Source organism: Macrobrachium nipponense, chromosome 14 (genome assembly GCF_015104395.2).
Source record: "Macrobrachium nipponense isolate FS-2020 chromosome 14, ASM1510439v2, whole genome shotgun sequence".
In the NCBI taxonomy this organism is placed as follows: domain Eukaryota; kingdom Metazoa; phylum Arthropoda; class Malacostraca; order Decapoda; family Palaemonidae; genus Macrobrachium; species Macrobrachium nipponense.
The window spans coordinates 83,035,095-83,041,666 of NC_087207.1; the positions used below are offsets into that span (position 1 = coordinate 83,035,095).

The 6,572-nt window shown below is 37.2% G+C and overlaps 1 long non-coding RNA gene across 1 annotated transcript; it reads left to right on the forward strand.

Annotated features, from left to right (window-relative positions):
- The first annotated feature begins 1,165 nt into the window (after positions 1-1,165).
- LOC135226613 (uncharacterized) lies at positions 1,166-3,148 on the forward strand. The gene is made up of 2 exons (XR_010317259.1): positions 1,166-1,396; positions 2,438-3,148. It is a non-coding gene; the product is annotated as an uncharacterized LOC135226613 (long non-coding RNA).
- Positions 3,149-6,572: the final 3,424 nt, after the last annotated feature.

Sequence of the window (6,572 nt, forward strand, 5' to 3'; positions counted from 1 at the left end):
GCTGATAATCTTCCTTAAGAAGATTAAAGGAAGATTATCAGCGGGGTGACCTAAATTGGCTTACTTGTGGACGGATCTCTTGGTATAAATACCACCTTTTCTGTAAACTTTTCTCATTCATATACCTGAAGAGAGAGACAGCAGTCTCTGAAATATAGTACTTTTCTCTCTACATTTTGGTGTTTTTATGGGCTCCTTTTATTAGATGAAATTCTGTTGTTACAGAACATTTTTACCAGTCATATGTATATATATATATATATATATATATATATATATATATATATATATATATGTATATATATATATATATACCATTCTAGAGGGCTTCCAAAGAGCTCTCCGAAAATCCTTGAACCACTCATAGAACGGCCTGGGTATGTCAATGGACATTTTCTCTCAGGTTGAGGAGAGCGTCTCGCCGGGTCTCCCCCCCCCCCCCCCCCGCCCAAGCATCCCCCATACCACATTACCGAGATTCATATACATACATTGAGCTACAATTGTCCTTTAATATCTAATTCGCTCTACCTCGGAATTAATATATTTTCATATATGTTTAACCAAAGTGGAACTTTTTAGTTGATAAGAGATTTGTCGGCTCACGGACGTGAAGCATCGAAACCAACAAATCCAGGACACACAGTGAAGCTTTAAACCACACCACCACTGAAAGAGGCTATAAGTTTATGCTGCCCCTCAACTACAAATACCTGTCGCTCTCAGGTGTTCGTTGTTATTGGAGTCGGCATCAACCCACCTCGACCTCGGTAACGTTGTAGTGCTTTTGTCCGCATGTAGCCATTATATGAGTCATATAGGTTATAAATTTTATTACCTACGGGTAATAAAATATATAACCAACATTCTCTCTCATAATTCAACATTGCGGGCGACTTACTGTCCAAATTCATTAATCTTGACAAGCATTATCAAGGTCAATTTGATTCAGCAACAAATATTTCACTGAATCCCAAATTAATTCTCTAATTTTGTCTAGGAAGTTGTGGGCACCTGCATTATGCATTAGTTCAGAGAGAGAGAGAGAGAGAGAGAGAGAGAGAGAGAGAGAGAGAGAGAGAGAGAGAGAATTAGCTTAACATTCTTTGGTACTGTCGTTTACGAAAGTTAATTGTTATCTTGCAGAAAAATGTATGTTAAAAAAAGAACGATAATTGTCGGATTAGAAGTAGGAATGAAATGGCGCAATCCTGGCTCCTCTGCCAAGAGTGTGTGCAGTGTGGGGGGAATCCCCTCGCTGAGTCCTGGGTGATGACGTGTGTTGTTCTAGTATATAAGGCTTCGACGAGGCGTGAGAGCTACACTCGCAAACTTTCTAGAGGTCGGAGGAGAGACAGTGGATTAAGAGAACTTCTCTTCACCCATCATGAAGCTGGTAAGTTGAAGAATTAAATCGAGCGAAGAAAAACCTCAAACTCACAACCGAGAAATTGACGAGGTATAAACTGCTTTCCAAGCGAAATTGTCTTCTATGTCCTGCTGGATATTTTCAAGTGAAAAAAATTGTATACAGCGCCAGTGACCGACTGTTATGTATAACTGAAATTCTAAATGAAAATTTGAAGATTATGCAGAACAGACGCCAGCAAGGACTAATCAATCAAATAATCTTTCTTTTGCATCACGAGGACCGTATTTCAAGCAGGGAACAGTTTCGCTCAAGTCCCGTGTAATTTTCTCGTTTAACCGGACACAATCTGAATGGTGGTCCAAATATACTGATTTATACATTTGCATCATTGGACTGCCATTTAAAAGCAGTGTAAAGATATTAGCATGTCCGTTGAATATTATTTGTTTATTCTAGAAAGTGTTAGCTTATAATATTATGTGACTTGGAAAAGTTTCCAGGATTGATTTTTCATGGAAAAGGAAACATTAAATGATTGAGTCATAATTTCTGTGTGTGTGTACGCGTTTTAATGTTGCAAAACTGTCGGTGATAATGAAAAAATGTTAGCGGTGTATCTTTTAAATTTGCAGTTATTTTTACTCAGAGGTCTTGTCATTAAGACGTTAATCGACTGAGAATCTCAACAGCGTGACATTGAAACATCTAAGAATTACACTAAAGTTGAGTCAGGGCAACCAGTTTGTTTATTACTTTGGTAAAAAATAAAATGACTAAATGGCATTCTGATTTTGGTTCAAAGTTCTTATGTATCCCTCGTCCGTTCTGTTGCGGTAAGTTCAGGACACTTTTTTTATTTTATTTGTCATGATATAATTATTTTTTCTTTTTTTTACCTTCATGCGTGCAAATTCAACACGCTGAACATGAGGCTAGTAGACATCGCATATATTGCCTACATCTATCTATTGGGATGATGGACTGTCGATTATGTTTTCTTTCTCCGTTCTTTTACGTGATGTAGTAGGTTCATCGACCTAAGCAATATTTTTCCCTTTTTTCCAGATCTTTTTGTACTCGATGCTGGTGGTGGGCCTGTCCGGTCTTTTCCAGCTCGCACAGGCTTTGCCCAAACCCTACCCTATAGCGCACCCAGATCCTCGGGACGTGTCCAGTAAAGTTATTTTCAAGGACGCCATCGCTAAAGTGTTGAGAAGTGACGCTGTTTTAATTCAGGTCAGAGCAGAGGTGGTGGACGCCTATGTTAGGAGAGACAAAAATCGTTAAGTTAAAGGCGGATGTAAGAGACTTAGATCCGAGTGAAATTGAAGATATGATTATTGTGAAACCGGAGGAACTGGTTCAGTATCCAGAAAACGTTGTGGCTCTCAAATGATGAGGAGATTTGAAATACGGGTGTATACCAAAGACAAATGCCACCGCGGCATTCTTTCTCTTCTTTTTACCCTCCTCGATTCCTTAGTCTGTCATTTTTCAGGAAACGGGTTTCCCGTTTCTTTTAGGGTTAAGCACTTATTTTTCCCTTATTTTTTCTTGCTAGATAAATGCTTGTGTTGCCACCCTCTTGCCTAAAATATAATTTATTTTGTACGGTTTAAAGAGGAAACCTCACCATTCTTGTAAAAAAGTTAATTTATTTTCTATTTCTATTGTTTGTTCGATAGTTACTTTTGATTGTACGATGAAAATGAAAATTCAATTGCATTATACTTTTTTAGTTTGAAAGTAGTAGTGCAAAAATAAATGACATTCCAATACATTGTTTTAATTTTATATTTCACACCCACCCTATTTGTGACTGCTATATATATACAAGAAAGGAGCCAGAAAGCCTGCGATGAATGTGGGTTAGAGTGCAAGGCACAGGGGAAGATGATGAACAGTTCCAAGATGCCATCATAAGAACTGTGGGGAGTGTTTATGGGCATTGGAGGCTGGGCTAAGACAGTCGAGTGATGAGTTAGGCAAATGAAACTTCTAGTGAAGGAAAACAAAAAAGGATAATATCAGAGGAACAGTCACACAAATGGATAGATGATCGTGTACAGGAATACAAAACAATGGATAAGGAAGCGAAGGCGGATAAGAGAGAAAAAAAAGTCGAATAATCAAATCAAAGGGGAGCAGGTGAACAAGAATTTGAAGAAAAATGAGTTGTTGTTCTGTAAGCAGTAGAAGGGTTAATAAGTAATGGCTCTCGGAGGAAAAATAAGAAAAAGGAAAGATGTGGTCATCAGTGAATGTGCTAACAGAGGCGAGAGTGAAAGAGCTGGTGTGAGTTTGTGAACCACAGTATGGCACTTTAGATGCTGAAGAATTGAAAACCGCCATGGATTGATGGAAGGACAACAGGAGGAAGCAGTGGTGACAGTGAGGCTGTCAAGGTTATGTAAGAAATGTATGGGTGATGGAAATGTTCCTTCGTGGTGTGGTGGTGGTTAGATTAAGCCAGCCATTGTGTGGTGGAACGGGCTCTTGCTCCTAGAGCGCCCCGTAAGGTTAATGAGTCATTGACGTGAAAGTGATTATGGCGATAGAAATGAAAAGTTCGACAGGCAGGGTTACAAACCCTTTTAAACCCTAAGGTACCCATCAGTAGAAGTGGAAGAGTGTAATAGGATTCCTGTCAAGTAGTAGATGGCCGGGGAATGAAGTCTCGGCGACGACTGCAACTCTGCAACGCTGCGGCTTAGCGACGAACGACTGCACCTCAGTGTCGTCTGACCCCGAGACGACTCAAGTTCCATCGGATTAGAGATGGCTGAAGTACTATGGGGCTTATTCTTATTTAGTATTCCAAAGAAATTTTATGGTAGTAATTTGGTGGAAACTGAACAAATGACAGATGGATTTACAGTGGATTAAGTTTTGATTTAGTTTTTGTCGTGGAGTAGTAATCTGCATTTGTTGACAAAGAAAAACTTGATTGATAGTAAAGAAGCAAAGTAATGGATGCGTAGTCTATAATATAAGTTGTTTAGAGTAAGTAAAAGGGTTTTATGAAAGAAGAAAAATGTACATTGGAATATATTCGTAGACAGCAGAGTTACTCTGTGCATTTCAGGAAGTTTGACTCGTCATTTTTTGCCAATATCTTTCAAATTAATTGATGGATCAGTGTGCTACTTTGCAACAGTGTGTTTGTTTCACATCCTCCCCTAATTTTTGGTAATGAGTTCAATTTCCAAATTCAGCTTTTTCAGGCACTTTTACTCTTGAATTTGATGGGGTAGCCAGCAAACTGATTAACGTTTTCAGACATACGAGCTTGGGTACCTGCTACTGAACTTCTCCTGAGTATCTACTATACTTATATTAAACTTCCCACTACCCCCAACTTTCCTCTTCGACTGAACCATACTCTCCCTTACCTACCCTTCCTTTACGTCATTGCACCCAATAGCGTAAGTTACTTTTTCATGATTGTTTTTATTTTGTTTCTAGAATTTTGTGATAAGTTATTTCATGTTTATTCTAAATTTAATATTCTCCATGTATAATACGAAATAAAGGGTAAAAATTACAGAATAGTTTATAACCATTTGAGACAATGTACACGATATCATAGATGTAGGCTACACCAGTAAATCAGTTTTATTTTTGCCTTTTTCAACCCCCCCACCCCCACCAAGGCCCTACTTCTCTCTCTCTCTTTATCAACCCATCTTTATAAAATGGATAATTGGTCTGGAATAAGAGTGTAGAGAGGGTAAATGTACATGGAAAAATACTTTTTTTACTGTATACATTGATGTAAAGTCTTGTCATAACAGTATAACAATCAAACACTTAGGACTTATTTTTAGGTGAACAAATATTTACTTTTAATAATCTTCATCTCCCGGCTGTAAAGTTGAAAAAGACGTACAGCAAATGCATTTCTGCGTCCATGAGGACATTTCAACTCATAAGCCATAACTACATTCAACTACAAATATTCCGAGAACCCCTAAATTCTGGACAATAACCATGTAGCTTATTTCTTGCTACATTGCTCAGTTGAACAGTTGTAATGCTAATATGTGCCTGAAAACTTTCTATTATATAAAAAGTATTGCAGTGCAGAGAGAGAGAGAGAGAGAGAGAGAGAGAGAGAGAGAGAGATGTATGAAAAGACAGAGGAGGAAGTGAGGTTTAAAGAATAAGGAAGGGTCTGTGATAGGAGGGATAAGTACCCCAAGGGTGCTTATCTGAATGAAATCGTAAATCTTGAGTGGTTATGTTTGGCTATGTTCTAAAATTCAAGAGTAAAGTGCCTTTAAAATCAATGTTGGGACAGAATTTTTCTATAAAAAATAATTGCAAGAAACGATAACTCTTACTTCCCGAAATACTTAGTTGGTTTTTTAAAAAGTGGGTATAATACAAGGGTGTATTATTTCTTCCAAATGTCTATATTTGAGAGGTCAGATAAAGGAAATAAGTTGTAGGTGCAAAGTTGTGGAAAAAAAGAAGTTGTGAATGGTGTATGGCATGTCCAATGTTTGCAGATACCACAGTGCCGACTTGGGACAGTGAAAAGAAATGCACTTGATTATATGGATGGAAGCTTATTGAATAACCCACATTTCTCTCTCAAACATGATATGTTTATTAATAATGCTATCGGGTTGAGAAACTATGAAAAAAAAACATGTTCACAAATCCAAACCTGAGTAGAAATTGGTCGTTAGAAGATGTTGATAATTGAAAGTTTCTTCTAATATTTGATGTGATTTGTTCGAATCTGCATTAAAATGTACGAAAAACTCATTAAACGTTCTGCATGAAAAACTGTATCCGAAACATATTTCAAGACGTTGACTTCGACGACCGTGCCATTTAATGTTGGACTTGTGAACATAATTTTCTTTCCATTGTCTCTCAATTCGATAGCATTATTAACAAACATAACATATTTTTAAGAGAAAAATGCAGGTTATTCAATAAGCTTTTATCTGGATTATCAAGTACTTGTATAAAATGAAATGTCATTCGGGCATGTTACATTCATGTAAGGTGCCGCCCACTTTCAAGTACATTTGTGTCAGAATTAAAAAATACATAGCCATAGTTTAAGGGTTTGAAAGTCTTTGGAAGAGAAGAAAATTGGGAACAAAAATGTTCAAGAATAAAGTTATAATAGTAAATGGAAATCAAGAAGATAAAGTAAAGTAATGGAAGTTAATAAGAATTATGA